Source organism: Hyposmocoma kahamanoa, unplaced genomic scaffold (genome assembly GCF_003589595.1).
Source record: "Hyposmocoma kahamanoa isolate Upper Pololo Valley unplaced genomic scaffold, ASM358959v1 160, whole genome shotgun sequence".
NCBI classification, from domain to species: Eukaryota; Metazoa; Arthropoda; class Insecta; order Lepidoptera; family Cosmopterigidae; genus Hyposmocoma; species Hyposmocoma kahamanoa.
In genome coordinates, this window is record NW_020653575.1 from 2,203,537 (window position 1) to 2,220,472 (window position 16,936).

Consider the following 16,936-nt stretch of genomic DNA (forward strand, 5'->3'; position numbering starts at 1 on the left):
ATTCTCTACACGTCAATAAGACCGTCGTTGATATATAGTAAAAAACAATTAAAAGATCTCCACTTAACTCGATATGAGTCAAAGTTTTAGTTCTGGACAAAACAGTCCTTACTCAAAAATATGAAATCATTTTTTCCCTTTTATTTTCAAATATATTTGGCAAGTACAAAATTGGTTAGATGTCTGTAAAAAAACTTTAACCTGTAGATCAATTTTAAACAATTTTTACGGGAAGTGAGTAGTTCGTTTTTCATCGATGCTGAAAAAATACACTTTTTGATTTAATACACTATTGTATTAACAGTATGATATGTTCAGGCTAGTGAACCCAGAACAATCTACAAATCGCATACTAATATTCACACACTGACTTTTAACTATTCTTATAGTAATGCATCCAAATTAGCACCATTGATAAGAAATTTAAAATAAATAGAAAGTTTTGCCATCTCCTGAATCACTCTTTATAAGATACGAGTTCGATAAAATAAGGCATTGAAATGATTTTAATAAAAAACTTACACAATATTTGGTCCAAAAATGCTTTTGCACGTTGCAAGAGTTCTTCGAGAGCAAAGACAAGATGTTATAAATAACAAATTATATCAATATATACGTGATTTAAAAAAATTATTACCAACGAATATTTCTAATTTTTACTTATATAATTAATTATTACTTTTATCTCCATTATTTGTATTTTATTGTTATAATTTTATTTTAGACATTGATTTTAATTGATTACGACTGATATGAAATGTTAATTTATAGATTTGACAAGATATGATTAATAACAAATGATATTAATTTTATATGAGACTTTTAAGTATTCTTAAGAATAAAAATATTTTAATTTATCTATTTCTACATGTACAATTAATCATTACCCTTGTTCTTGTTACTTCTATTTTATTAATATAATATTATTTTGATACTAATTTGATGATTATGACTGAAAGTTAATGTTATTTTTTATAGATTATAGCTTACAAGTTTAGAAATTAAATATAATTTAATTTTATGTTATAACTAATTGCTGTGCCCTGCAGGGTTACATGGCTGTACTTATATTTACTTTAAGAACATGTATATTACCCATGTAATGCATTGAATGAATAAATAAATAAATAAATGTTAAACTTCCTATTCAAGTGTACCTAACTGAGGTTTATTTTATGCTATTTTAGACTGCGCACTTTGTTTATGTATAACTTGAACCCACTGTATCTCGTGATGCTGTTGTACTTTGCACAAGAACCGTAACCGGTTAGTGCGTTAACCTCAAACGTTTAGCAGTTGTCTGACGTATAAATAAATGCCATAATCTTCTAAGGTCTAGATGCCATGTACTCGGTTACGCTATACATTTTTAGGTGTTGTTTTTTTCTATTTGCACCAAACAGTTATTACAAAATTAATGAATACCTACATGAAAATTGTAAACTATGCTACAGACAACTACTACCGAGTATTACACTTAAATAGTAATATAATTTTTTTTATAATATCAAGTGACGCGACGAACAAGTCGTGCGCGTGGTGGTAAGCTACATGCCTGTCCGTAACAGTTGCAGTGCCACTCAGTTCTTTAAATCGCAAAGATCTGAGGCGCACCGCCACTGCGCCCGTCACCCGGAGACATAAGTTGACAAGTCCCATGTGCCTGTAGTTTCACCAGCACCCTTACCCTTCAAAACCGGAATACAGTAATGCTGACATTACTGCTTGGTGGCAGAAGTAGATAAAGTGGCAGTACTTCCCTGGACGAACTCTTTCAAAAGGAGCTCTACTGCTACCAAAATAACATAGGCTACTAGAAATTAAAAATTTTACAAAAAAAAACACGTTCTTTTTTAAACTAAAAACGAATAGTGTAATATAAACGCTTAAACAAATTTGTGCTTTAAAACTAAACAAAAACTCTAATTAATCGGGATATAAACTCGCGACATCAGGCTTCCCAGGAAGACTTACTCCACTAGGTCGAATTATTAAATTAATCAAATGAAGTAATTGATTTGTTTACAATGTTTTCTAACTACAAAAAATTCTTGGTAGTAACTTCTTCTCTTTTCTTTTTATATAAGTACTTGTTTATTCAATAATGTTTCAATCTGTCCTATGATCCTTAAGCCATTTGCTAAGCGTGACGATTACGTCACCATATTTTAGTAGCCGTAGAGAAAAAGTTCGGGAGAGTACTCTCACCTTCTCATGTGGGGTAAAGCGGCAGATATACAAATCATATTTGTATTGCAAAAACGAGCGATTCGTTCTGTGTACCGCTTAGGTGCTCTGGTTTCTCTCAGAGAACAATTTAAAGAGATTGATATCATGACTGTGGCATCACAGTACATTTACTCAAATATTTTTTACGCCCGTAAAAATATACATAATTTCATTAGGAAAGAAGATATCCATAATAATAATAACCTAAGCTAAGTCCAAATTCGTGCATCATGATTTCGTTTAACCAAGGTAAACGACTCTTTTATGGGTAACTGTATACGTTTTTACAATAAGATTCCGGAGCATATATTAAGATTTCCTAAGTTTAAAATCTACATTAATAATATTTTAATTGGAAAGTCATATTAGAAAATTTAAGATTACGTGTTAGATAAAGATGTAAGGAAGGACGACATGGCTTTACATTTCATACAAATTTAATTCAAAGTATGTTCCATAACATTTAAATTAATTTGAAAAGAGCAATCATTAAAGTTTCTTGCTCGTTGTTTTCAGGGAAGTCAACATAGTAAACGAGCTATGCCCTGATACAATCGGACGTAATGCCCTATGTTTATTAGGCTTGAAACGGACTTAATTTTTATGTCGGTTATGAAAATTATATATTGTTGTATAGTGACGTAAAGATGGTAATGTTAAACACGGATTAATTTTTATTAATAGGAACTTCTAATTTCAACTGCATACAGTTATTTGGATTGCACAATCATTTAACCTGTACTTAAACTTAATAACCAGTTGTTAATTACAAACTATGCAAGCTGAAATGAAGGTAACTCAAGTTGTCTTGAGATCTTGCAACTTGACCAAGACAATAGGAAGTTAGTTAAAAGTAAGTACCAGGCAGTGTCTATTGTTATTTTAATTAGGTTATCATTTAATGGGCCATTTTTTATTATTTCCACGAGATTTTTTATTCTTTATTTCAATTTACTTCTGCGTGTAACAGTATACTTACTACTAAAGTTATTTTAATAATTCGCATCCCTTATGGAAGAATGGCATAACGTCGCCTAGCAAACGACACCACTCAAGTCGAAATTCTTACTTTTGAACGTTACTCATGTCCAAATAAAACGTGAATGTCAATAAAAATTTTACAACCTACACATATACAATTGTGTCCATAAATAGAGCACTTATTACCAATAATAGATAAGAAAATCTAAAAAAATATTAGTGCAGTTTTTACACTCTCCTTTAAAATTACTTCAAATTACTTGAGTGGTGTTGTTTGCTAAGCGACGATAAAACGTTTATTGCTCCATTAGATACAGAAAAATATAACCCACGTCCTCTCCAATTCTTGTAACTCTATCGAAAAATATTGTAGATAGATTTACAAGAATTGGAGAGGATGTGGGTTATATTTTTCTGTATCTAATGGAGCAATAAACATTTTGGACGTAACTCCACTTATGCCATTCTTTCATGGGGGGTGCGAATTTGACTTATTATTTGAAAAAGTATGTGAGATGAGCAGGTTTTAAAGAATGATACATTGGACTCTATAATGTTCAATACATAATCAGTTACTCTCCGAAATTGTTAAGAAAACACCAGCAAGTCGTGTTTGGAGTACTGTTACCACCTGTGAGACGATTATGTTAAATACCAACTGGTCACTTTGGATTCACTAGAAAAACGTGGTACGCGGTTTATAGGTGCCTCGAAATTAGTAGAGATGAAGATGCAGAGCATGAAAGTTGCCTATTTATCGGTGTTCTATAGGTTCACGGAGATTGTGAGGGAATTGCACGTTTTTATTCCGCCTTCCCCTTTCCACTATCATGAAACAAGACTTAGAGTTCTGCCCGACAACAGAAAAGACACGACAACAGAAAAGTCTAATCGTTTCCATGTAGTACATCAAAATATTCAAGGCTTTTCTGGCAAAATATTAGAAATAAGTCTTTTTTTACACGATATTTCCGTTGACGTGTTTTGTGTTACAGAACACTGGCTGAAAGATTACGAAGCCATTAACAATATAGAAAATTATGTAATAGTCAGTTCGTTCATAAGAAAGAGCTTAAGTAGAGGCGGATCCATGATTATTATTAAGCGTAACTTAAAATTTAAAGAGCGTAAGGATATCACAAATCTTTCTACTGAACGAACTATTGAGATTTCATGTGTGGAATTGGATCAGTTTGTCGTCTTATGTGTATACAGGCCCCCCTCTGCTAATTTTAACGAGTTTGAATTAATTATGGAAGACAGTTTAAAGCGGATTTTTCCAACCAAAAAAAACGTAGTAATATGTGGAGATTTTAATGTAAACCTGTTGGAAAACTGTTCTACTTCTGCAAGACTCATTAATTTATTTCAAAGTTTTAACTTGATTAATCGTTTTTTAGAACCAACTCGCATTACTGCCTCCTCTTCTACTTGTATTGAAAACATCTTTTGTAACACAGACGCAGTGTCTAAATCAATAATAAATTGCTTAAGATCCGACCATAGTGGCCAATTGGCTTCTTTTAATTGTAAAATGAGCAAGAAGGTAGACCAATTTCTCTGCAGACCGATTACCACAGAACGAATAATTAGATTTCAAAATAATATCGGCAACAGTTTAAATTCCCTATCCCATATACCGGAGGATCCAAATACTTTATATAACACGATATTTGGTTTAATTAAAAATGAATTTGACAATATATTTAAATCGAAAACATTAACTTTCCATAGAGAGACTAAATTCAACGACTGGGCAACAGTAAGTATTCATAAGAGTAGGTCTCGTTTGTATGAGCTATATGCTATGAAAACTTATAATACTAATTCCAATTTCATAGAATATGTTAGAATTTATTCGAAAATATTTAAAAAAGTTTGTGTAGCTGCTAAGGTGAAGTTTCACAGCGACAAAATTAGACAATCGATAAATAAATCTAAAACTACTTGGAGCATAATAAATAAAGAGTCAGGCAGGGTTAAACTACACGATAGAGATATAGTTTTAGAATTAGACAGCAAACTTATAAAATCTAAAGATAAAGTAGCCCAAGCTTTTGAATCGTTCTTTTCGGAAATTGCTGTGAACACTACAAAATCATTAAATTCCTCCCCTTCACTTGCTATTGATCTCCTAAAGGAAAATGTTAACGTTTGTGGCAGTTTATTTAATTTTCGTCATGTTAATTCACAAGACATCATAAAAGCTTTTAAGTCAATACATGTTAAAAAAACTGAAGATCTCTGGGGCATATCAACTAAAGTTATAGACTCAGTAATTAATCTCATTTCCCCACAGTTAGCTGTAGCTTTCAATAGGTGCGTTGACGAAGGTGTTTTTCCCGATTTAATGAAATACAGCAAGGTTATTCCCTTATTCAAAAGCGGTAGGAAAGTTGATCCTAGCAACTATAGGCCCATTTCAATTTTACCAGCTTTAAGTAAAATATTCGAAAAGGTTATGCTAACTCAATTACTGTCCTATTTCGGTAGGAATCATATTTTTCATAGTGAACAATACGGGTTTACTAGTGGTAGATCGACTAGCGATGCGGGGGTAGCGTTACTAAAACACATCTTTGATGCTTGGGAAAGGTCCCAGAACGCTATTGGTGTTTTCTGTGACCTTTCAAAGGCATTTGATTGCGTTGATCATAATACTCTTATTAGTAAGCTGGAACATTACGGTGTAAATGGCAAGGCGTCGAAACTTGTCTCGTCATATCTCAACGGTAGAATTCAGAAAGTAGGCATAAATGGAGCGACTTCTTTGGGTTCTCCAGTAAAAATGGGTGTTCCGCAGGGCTCAATACTTGGACCTTTCTTATTTCTGATTTATATTAATGATCTGCCATTCTTTGTTAAGGACCATTGCGAAATAGTGTTGTTTGCTGATGACACATCCTTGATTTTTAAAACAGACAGACATGACATTAACTATGACCGTATTAATGATACCCTCTCTAAAGTAGTTTATTGGTTGAATGCTAACAATTTATTGCTTAATGCCAAGAAGACAAAATGTGTTAAATTTGAATTACCTAACGTAAAATCGACTAGTCCAAGCATAGAAATAAACAGAGAAAAGTTAGACCTTGTTAATAAAGCAGTCTTCTTGGGAGTGACCTTAGATAGTAAACTTCAGTGGTTTCCACATATATCGTCCCTGGCCAGCAGATTAAGCTCCGCTGCATACGCAGTCCGCAGAATACGTGAGCTTACCGATGTTAGTACTGCTAGACTAGTTTACTTTAGTTACTTCCATAGTATAATGTCCTACGGGATTCTCATGTGGGGTAAAGCGGCAGATATTCAAACCATATTTGTATTGCAAAAACGAGCGATTCGTTCTGTGTACCGTCTAGGCTCTCGGGTATCTCTCAGAGAAAAGTTTAAGGAGACTGGTATCATGACTGTGGCATCACAGTACATTTACTCAAATATTTTATATGCCCGTAAAAATATACATAATTTCAATAAGAAAGAAGATATCCATAATATTAACCTTAGAGCTAAGTCCAAACTCATGGTACCACGATTTCGTTTAACCAAGGTAAACAACTCTTTTATGGGGAACTGTATACGTTTTTACAATAATATTCCGGAGCATATATTAAGTTTATCATTTCCTAAGTTTAAAAACTACATTAAAAATATTTTGATCGAAAAATCATATTACAAAATTGAAGACTACGTGTTAGATAAAGATGTATGGAAAGACGACATGGCTCCAGAATCCACACAAATTTGATTCAAAATGTATTCCATAGCATTTAAGTTTATTTGAAAAGAGCAATCCCTAGAGTTTCTTGCTCGTTCTTCTCAGGGAGGTCAGCGTAGTGAACGAGCAGTACCTTAAATGTGACGTTTTCAAGTGTAAATTTATTTTACCTATGGAATAAATAATCTTTGACTTTGACTTTGACTTTGCCCGAATTTATTTAGTGAAAAACGTAGATCATTACATAACTAAATACAATAGGCTGCGGAATGTACTCTTCCAATAGATGAAGCCATTACTTTCGAACTAGGAAACTGATTAACATTTAAATGAGTTTTTACATACTTCCTTTTATGAGATTAAACAAATCGAGTGAGTGTGTGAGCGTTATAAGGGTGAGCCTTGTGTACTATTGGATAACCAATAAAGCGTAAGCTTTAATTATCAGTAGTTCTTCGATTTCGTAGTAACTACGTTTTAACAAATACTTCATAATTACGTCCTTAGTTTTCATAATTTTCATCTACTCAATATTTAAAGTTGTTAAATATTGAGTAAATGATTAAATCATTGTAAATCCGACTACCTCTAAAGTGAAAGAACTTTTGTGCGAACGAAGTTCTGGAGCTGTTATGGTCGGAACTAGAGAAAATTCTTCGATTGTTGTAGACAGTAGAGGTTCTGGAAGGGGAAATAATAGAGTGTTGCCGTAATAAAGTTAAAAGAAGATACAACTTTCGCACTGAGGTACAGTAGTTTTGAAGACGAGTATTAGAAACAGACAGTTTATTTTTATGACTCTTTTTAATGTTTTGTCGTTGATGATGGTTCACAAACCCTACCCTACTTAAGAATCGATACTACCTCAGCTGCAATTAAAATTTTTCCTGTATTAATACAATTGACTTACAATTATATGGACGTCGGGTCCGCGCTAAAAAGTGTCCGAACTTATAGGGCGTTAAAATCGTATACAGAGCGTCATTCACGCTTTAGTCTTCGTTTGTTCGACTGACAGCGAAGCAAGCAAAATTAGACAGTACTGCGATGACATTACAATTTCAATTCAACGTTTTAGCTTTTTCATATTCCTTTACATGTCACTACGTTTAAATAGGTTGACTTGGGACATTGTTTTCGTGGTTTTTTGTATTAGACCCGTCGTCCATTATTTGTAAGTCAATGATTAATACGGTTAATTTCGCTTGGGTCGAGCAGCGGGAACACTGGCTTTATTTCAGAATTAATTTTGTTACAAACGAAATTAAAGCTGTTTGAAAAGTGTATATCGTATACTATACGTGTTCTATGTTCTATTTAGTTCAGTTGATACAAAAAAAAAACATTGGTATATGTAAAGTACGTATTGAGTACAGAGGTTTTCTAGTAAAATTTACTTAAGTTTGTGTTTTTTTTCTAACGTGAAAATTTTTAGGAACCGTATAGTAATCAATGTAAATCCTCAATTTTACTATATATTTTTTTCCAAATTGATTGATTGAACGCTTTCACTGTAATGTTGAATTAACCAAAGCCAGTTGTATACACTCTTAAATAGAAAAAAAGTTCAATCTAATAAATGAGACTGGGTGGAAAAATAGGCTTTAACGTATAACGTATAATAACACACTCAACATAGCCCCGTACTAGGGAAGCCCTGTCGCGCCACAGGCCAGTGCCATGGACACAAACATAGACAACCACAAATTACATCCAAACTCACGAGAGAAATAAATGTAGGCCATACAAATATTTCTCCTGCCCCGGGAATGGAACCTGAGGCCTCTGCGTGGCAGTCCGGCATGGTAACCGTTCGGCCACAGAGGCAGTTATATGTATGTATGCCTACGTAAGGGCGAGGTATTGCGTAACTGCCTATATTTATGTAGTGTATGTATGCGTGTAATTACGTGTGATGCGTTTTGGTGACACGGTTTCTATTCATATAATGACACTGTCAAGAAAACAGCGCTGTAGACTATTTACGGTCTGTAGCATCTATGCTAAATCTGGGTCGTTCCAGCACAAAATGGATGCATATGCGATCATTTTTGTCATTCTCATCATAAATGCGAACATGATACCGTACCAACTGGTGTTTTATGTGCTTTTGTGTTGTGCCAAGAGAAGCGATGGCAAAATGTTTGTTGTTTTTTAACCATTTTCAAAAAGGAGTTGGTTCTCAATTATCCGACTTGATTTTTTTATATTTTTTATTTATTTTTATTGTTAAGGAATAAGAACAGCCAACTTAAATACACATTACAAAGAACAATATATGTATGTCTTAAATAACTTAGGCCAAAAAGTTATCCACAACGACATAAATTATTGAAGCTTTGTAAACCAATAGAACAAAACAAAATTAGTAGTAGGTTACAGGAGTTTAAATTTTATTTAAATTGATGGTAACTTATTTGTCGTGATATTGCATAATATATTAATAATTATATATTTATACATGAAAAATATATTCATACTTTGCATGCAATATATCTTTAAAAACACATAGACAACATGTCCATTGTGTATTAGGTGTTTACTCCGAAATTAGTGAATCGATTTTGAAGATTCTTTTTTTGTTGGATAGGGGGTATAATCAGTACCGGTTACATTAAAATTTGAAGAAAATATTTCCTAAGGGTGACAAATGAAAGTCAGTCAGTTTGGCTTCGTCGTACAAACACATTTTTAGCCGACTTAAAAAAAAGGAGGAGGTATCAATTAGACTGTGTGTTTTTTTGTATGTATGTTCCGTGATAATTCTCACTACTGCATTTGTGAACCGCTTTTGAGGATTCTTTTTTTGTTGGAAAGAAGGTACATCAGAAGGGTAGCAAGGGCGTTTAATGACTTTTAAGGTGGGCTTTTTAGTATTCTGTACAGACATTATGTGTAATAGAGTTCGCATGATTAGTATATATGTATATATATCTTTCCCAATTCATTATATGTATAACTTCAACCGGAATATCACAATTGCTTTAAGGATGGAGTTTTAGAGGTTTAGTTTGGTAATTTTTTTATATAGTAGTTTTCGTTTTCTGTTTTTGTATACATAATTTTTTATATTCTTTTAAATGAAAATTTTTGATATTATGTTGCATTATTGCTGTATATGCCTGTAATGGTACAACATACTGGATTAAAATTTATAAGACATTATAACTTTCTTATAAAAAACCTACCTCATTGGCTCGTGGAATTACATCTATTTGCCAAGTTTTATTGGAATCGGTTACTGAAAAGCGCGCGAAATCGGATTCATCCCTTAAGTTGCCCTTAAAGGTCAAATATTTTCTTCAAATTTAAATGGGATCAACACTGAGGTCACAAAAAATCGGTTGACAAATTCCGCGTAATATACACACAAAACATACACAAAAAACCTCACTCGAATTGAGAAGTCAAGCGACGGAGGTCTGTGACAACTGGCTGATCTGGGGTGACCTGAACTTGTGAGGCTCCTGTGTACCTGTGTACGCCCAGGTTATAGTGCCCTTCTCGTGTACCCTAAGGGTTGGTAGGTACGGTCACTTTAATCAAAAGTAATATAGAAATTTTTTGGGGCTGTACCTGTGTTCAGATGGTGTATCTAAATAAATAAATAAATTAGTAAGTTTTGGTCATTGAAACGTCGTTTTTTGTGAACGTTGTTTGAAACATTACCGCGCAATACACAAAATCAAACGTTACACCAGTGTATAAGGAGTAAAATTTTGTTGCAAAACTACGACTAACAAGTTAAGCCGGTCAGTAAGTAGCTAGTGAATAGAAGAATGTACATGTGACATACTTCATTTCTTATGTTGTTAAAGGACGTACGTTAAAAAATTTACTAAAATATATGAAATAAAAAACATTAACAGCAAAGATCTGCAACAAGCAAATAGACAATTTCGTAAGGCCTACTGGTTCGTTCCATAGCTCTGTTGGGAGAACGTCAGCTACGGTATGGTGAAGGCGCTGGTTCGAAACCAGCCGAATTGAATGAATTTTTCGATTCGATCTTTGTATTAATAATCGAAATGAATGATTTACAACGCATTCTTTTTTATAGACCCGCACTAGGGAAACCCTGTATCGCGGGTGCCAAGGGCACACACATAGACAATATAAATGTAGGATATACAAATATTTCTCAGGCAGTTAAATAAATAAATACAGAACATACCGTTCTGAATCGAAATTCGTAAGAAACTTTTTGCAATTTTTGTGTAACGTTTTGAACCGCTTTTGATGACTCTTTTTTGTTGGAAAGAGGGTACCTCAGTAGTGATCCCATTTAAACTTGAAGAAAATATTCCACCTCTAAAGTTGGCAAACTAGGGAATAAATCCGGTTTCGCGCACTTTCCGGTAAGCCGGTGTCAATAAAACTTGGCAACTGGACGTAATTCCACGAAGTTTTGAGGTCGGTTTTTTAGTACTCTGTATTGATCATAAGTATTTTTTGTTGATTAATTTGACGAAGTTACCCTATTTAAAATTTGCAACAAGCATTACTTTCCTAGACATTGACTTACAAATAAATGGACGACGGGTCTAATACAAAAACCGCGAAAAAAATGTCCCAAGTCAACCCATTTAAACGTAGTGATGTAAAGGAATATGAAAAAGCTTTTAAATTGTAACGTCATCCCAGTACTGTCTAATTTTGCTTGCTTCGCTGTCAGTCAAACAAACGAAGACTAAAGCGTGAATGACGCTCTGTATACGATTTTAACGCCCCATAAGTTCGGACCCGACGTCCATATAATTGTAAGTCAATGTTCCTAGACGAACATTTCCACAAGGAGATCTAGTGCTACTAAAAATATGACATGTGACCTATTAGATTATATGTATAAAGTTCCGACAACAATATAACAAACATTCTCTAAAGTAATTTAATTTCATTAGCTACACCATTTCAGGATGTGACACAAGTTTGCCAAAGGATTATCTCATAATTCTAATAAATCTGACCTTAATTATACAACACGTTCGTCTTAGTTTGCTTTGCTCAAACTAAAATGGTCAATCTTCATACAATATTTTTTATTTGATTAGACGAGTGGTAAATCAAGTGACGGAGGTTTTTGTTAGGTCCTTCCAATTGCTGAACACGGAATCGATCTAGTATTTATTAATATGCGTAGAGCTAACACTAAACATTTGTATAAAAAGACATAAATAGTTCTTGTATGCACGCCGACTATAGATTATATTGTCTGTGATAGATACGCATAACATTACCAACATTGAATAGATAAAAACAAATAATTACGTCTTCTAGCAAACCGTGGCAGACGCTAACCAACTAAACCACGGAACGAACTAGCGGACCTCAAGAATTTTTTTCAACGAAATTGTTACATATCTATAAGGCGTCGCGTATTGAGCATCTGGCTTATTCCGTTTATTACTTACGTTTCTGTTCTATTGTCATTATAATTTTAAATATACAACAAAGAATATATATTTCATTCATTTATTCAAATTATTAAAAAGAAAAACCGACAAATTTAACCACAACCTAATTTTGTTTTTTTTAGTTTACGATTACATCTATTCAAAAATACATCATATTACCGTTGCACCGTAGTTATGTAAGTCGCTTAATCTTCAGTGTTAATTAGCTTTACGTTCTTTGTTATGTTTACTTCATTAATTTAAATATTTCGTTTAAAAAACCTTTATGTAACTCAATTATCGCTGCTGCTTCCGTTTCGAATCTGATTTAACAATTTGTGCAATTATAATATAAAATTATGAAAAAAGAGATAATTAACCTACCAATTGAGAAAGTGAAGGGTCTAATTAACTTGTCCTAAGTATGTAGCATAATGGACGACGTTATCGGTGTTTCATATATACAGGAGTATTTGTATGCATAATTAATAATTGTTTCATGACTTTTTACTAAACATACAATAAATTTACCAAAAATAAACTTTTAAGTTTTTGTTGTACTATCTGACACTTTTTAGGTCTATATTTAATTTTGGTATCAATCGTGCAAGCGTCCTCACAGAAATCTAAATAAGATTTCTGTGGTCCTCCTCAACAACTCTGACCTTTGGTCCTTTTTGTTACTTAAATATTTTTATTTTAAATTTTAAAAGGAAGACTCAACTTTCGGGTGATGAATGTTTTATGTATGTTCACCGATTTCTCCGTCACAATTGACGGATTTTGAAAATTTTTTCTTTGTTTGAAAGGGTATATAATCGAGGTGGTCCCATTGTCAGCAAATCAGAATCTGATGAGGGGATTCCATGGAAATTGAGCAAAATCCTCAAGTTATAAAATATTTTTCGCTTTTTAGTGTAGTGACTTTGTGTGGTTTTTGAAATTGGTTGATTTTTTTTAAAGTTTGTTTTATTGTATAAAAGTAAAATCTGATGCATTATGAAAATTAATTGAACTAAAGTTGTTGTTTACGATAGTCCTGGGAGGTTGTTAGGATTTTAAAAATAACCCTTTATAATTCATTAAATCTAGTTACGGTGCTAGTAATGTAACTTAGCCTTAGCGAAATGATAATGCAGAACACTCGGTCAAGAAAATTTATTGTAAGAGATGATATAAGAGGAAAAGAAAGCTGTAGCAACATTGACTTATAATTATATGGACGTCGGGTCCGCGCTAAAAAGTGTCCGCACTTGTAAGGCGCTAAAATCGTATACAGAGCGCCAAACTCCGCTTTAGTCTTCATTTGTTCTACTGACAGCGCGATACTGCGATGACATTACAATTTAAATTTCGAATAGGTTGACTTGGGACATTTTTTTCGTGGTTTTTGTATTAGACCCGTCGTCCATTTATTTGTAAGTCAATGTGTAGCAAACAATAAAATTGTAAAATATTCCCTATGAAAGTAACTAAAAATAAAAATACTCACTCCAAAAGGGCCTAAAAATAACTAGTATAATTTTAATAATAATCGACGTGACTTTTTCGACGTGGTTTTACAAAAAGGAAATGAAGCCTATTTGTGATTTATGAGCATGTCGTCTAGTTTCAAAAATTTTCATGGAAATGACAACAGATAGAACAAACGCTAGGATAGTGAAGAAACAGAAAATTCGAGAACGATTCAAAATTTCAAGAACAAGTGGCCAGTAACCATAAAAGAAGAACATAAAAAGGTGAGATGTTGATATAGGAGGTCAGTATCGTCACAATATTTAAGCTTATAATATGTGCTAGACATAAACAAACTGTTTACTCAGTAGGTGTTTACGTTGTATGTTATTAATTCTACCTGGTATGTGTTACCAGTCATAAAGTAGGTGTCCATATGCTACCAGTATTTCAATATATAATTTGATTTTTAATAAAGAAACATATGACGTCATATTTTTACGTTATATTTTTATTTTGCAAATGTTCGCATTGAGTCCGTTTAATATGCTATGGTATCTTGCTTGTCTCTCAAAGGCAATAAGATGTGGCCATCTTAGGGTGAAAACCTTCTTTAAACGTTTAGTAGCTGTAGAGCACCTTGTGAAAGAGTTCGTCCAGCAGCAGTAAGCAGCAGTCATTTAAGCATTATTACAATACGGTTTTGAAGGGTGATGGTGTTCGTGAAATTACAGGCAAATGGGATTGGTGACGTGCGCTACGCAGTGCCATTCAGATCTTTGCGTTTAAAGTTCTGAGAGGCAATACAACTGTTATGGACAGGCGTGTCGCTTACCACGTCCCGCCACTTGGTATCATAAAAATACCTCAACTGCGCATTTTCACATAGTTCAGTTTTATTGATTTTTGTTGAAGCAAACCTAGCTCGTTGTATGCAAAGATGTATCTCGCACGTATATTGAGTAAGTAAATGTAGGGTGCCCAAATAATTATGTTTTACGTCTTGTATTTATTCTGCACTAAACCAAATTACTACAAAGGGATTTAACGTTATTACTTTGGTATTACAATGGCTATGGCTTTCATTTTTGAACAGTAAACATTAATTTGTGTTGTCTACGGACTGATAACAATAGATTCTCGTAAATCACACTAATTTGGTTGGTAAATGTCGTATTTACGCCGATTTAATTTGGCCACTAAACTACCAAAATGGAAACTCATAATCCAATGCTAGTTACGCGTAATTGCACTATCTTCGATGATAATCTGTAATTAGTGACAATCTAGGTAACACATTTAAAAAGGTTCTATTTTTCTATTTCTGGTTTAACAATATAGGTTTTTGTTTAATTGAGCAGCAGGTATGTAGAAAAGAGTGGCTATACCCCAGAAGTTTGCTTTTGTGGACAGCCACATTGGTATTTACATAGCCGCCCATTTACATAGGAATTTAATGGTGTTCACATAATCTAGCAAATCTACATATTTGTAGGTTTTTATCATTCGTTTGTACAATTTTGGTTCCAATGTACTTTTAATTTGAAATATAACGTTCTTTTTTGTTTTTAAATAAGGAGAAACCAGAAAATTTGTAGGTTTCCTTAATGGTATGCAAATTTCAAGTTTTCGATATCCTGACCTGCAAAGTTTTTGCAAGGAAATAAAGATTTTTTCATGTTTTTACGCCAGAAATTACGCTAGCAATGCTTTTTAGAGTCATTTTTCGTAGTTCGTACGGAAATTTTGTTGTACGATTAACATAAAATGTATATAGATTCGCAATTGGAAATGACCAATCTGCCAGTTGCATAAACTGACCGAACCCAAGCCTAGGTTTCGAAATCCCATACTCGACGGAACAAGTTTCTATCATATAAATTAAATAGTAAATTATATTATGCAAATTTAAGTTCCGATAATTCACAGCCAAAGTAAATTTACAATAAAGACAAATATTATTAAAATAAAACGAACACGTACAAATTCCAAATTTGAAAATTGATACAAATAAAATACGCGTTGAAAAAAAAAATAGACGACCTATTCAGCCAGGTCTTGTTCGAGGTATTAAATGAAAGAAAAAAACAACTCACGGTTTACAATTCGCAAGAGGCACTAACACTAAAACAAACTTAATACGTTCTAAGACGATTAATAGCGTCTGCCGACGCTTGTATCTTTGCGATAACTGACCTCGCCACTCTCTCAGTGTGGTTGAGAAATGCTGCACCTAGCTGACACACGGCCTGGTAGTTGAACAAACAATGACATAATGACGTTTTTATGCAACATTTATTTCTAGTGATACAAAATAATGTGTCATAATGTGTTACGTAGATATCTGATGCTATTGAAATTTGGCAGTTCTAAAAACAGATAAGATAAGCGCGGTCTCACTAAATCTCGACAAAAAGTCTCCCATGACTCAGAGCCATGGTGATCATACTACTATTTTCAATATGTATGCATTATTGTATTTGTAACCTTACAGATAGGCTTCAGAATACGTCATAATAGCAAATGGAATGTTATTTGCATCTAAAATATGTGCCTAGATATGTTTTGTACTTCCGTATGGAAAGATTGTGAAAAGATAAACTCTTTCATTATATATAAACAGACGTGATTAATTAATGTTGCTGCTTCTTGCCATCTCATTTATTTATCTACTTGACATACCAACAGAATTGCGCACGTACTTATTTGATTTTAGAGAATTGGAGTCTAAAATATAACACACTTCTATTCAGAGTATGTTGTATTTTATTATGAATGGACAGAGCCATTGGTAAATATGTGTTACACGATAATAATGGGCCGGTATAATTCTTTTTTTAAACTATGTTCCTGACGAAATAGATGATTTTGAGATAGATATATGATTACACAAAAGATTGCATGTTACGTTGTTTTTATATGTGTTACAATTATAGTTAAAATATTCACTATACCAAAATGCTGATTTATTGTACCTTTTTTATAAATAATAGACACACGCTTGGTCGCAATGGTCACTTGATATTAAGGGACGATGTGACAGACGATGGTAAGCGTTTGCCTAAAAAATGCCTATTCACTCTAGCCTTGAATAACCCCAAATTGTACTTTTCGGGAAACACAGATGCCGGTGGAGTATTCCATTCATTTACCGTAC

At 33.2% G+C, this 16,936-nt stretch overlaps 1 protein-coding gene across 2 annotated transcripts in view; it reads right to left on the minus strand.

The window, feature by feature from the left end:
* LOC113240653 (alpha-tocopherol transfer protein-like) overlaps positions 1 to 15,992 on the minus strand; it is a 58,399-nt gene extending 42,407 nt beyond the window's left edge. Inside the window, exon 1 of one of the 2 annotated variants that reach the window (XM_026478008.1) lies at positions 15,976 to 15,992. The gene's annotated coding sequence lies outside the window, so the exon portion shown is untranslated. Of the gene's footprint in view, positions 1 to 15,875; positions 15,953 to 15,975 lie in introns of those variants that run through there. The other variant, XM_026478007.1, reaches the window with a different exon arrangement.
* Between the last annotated feature and the right edge of the window lie 944 nt (positions 15,993 to 16,936).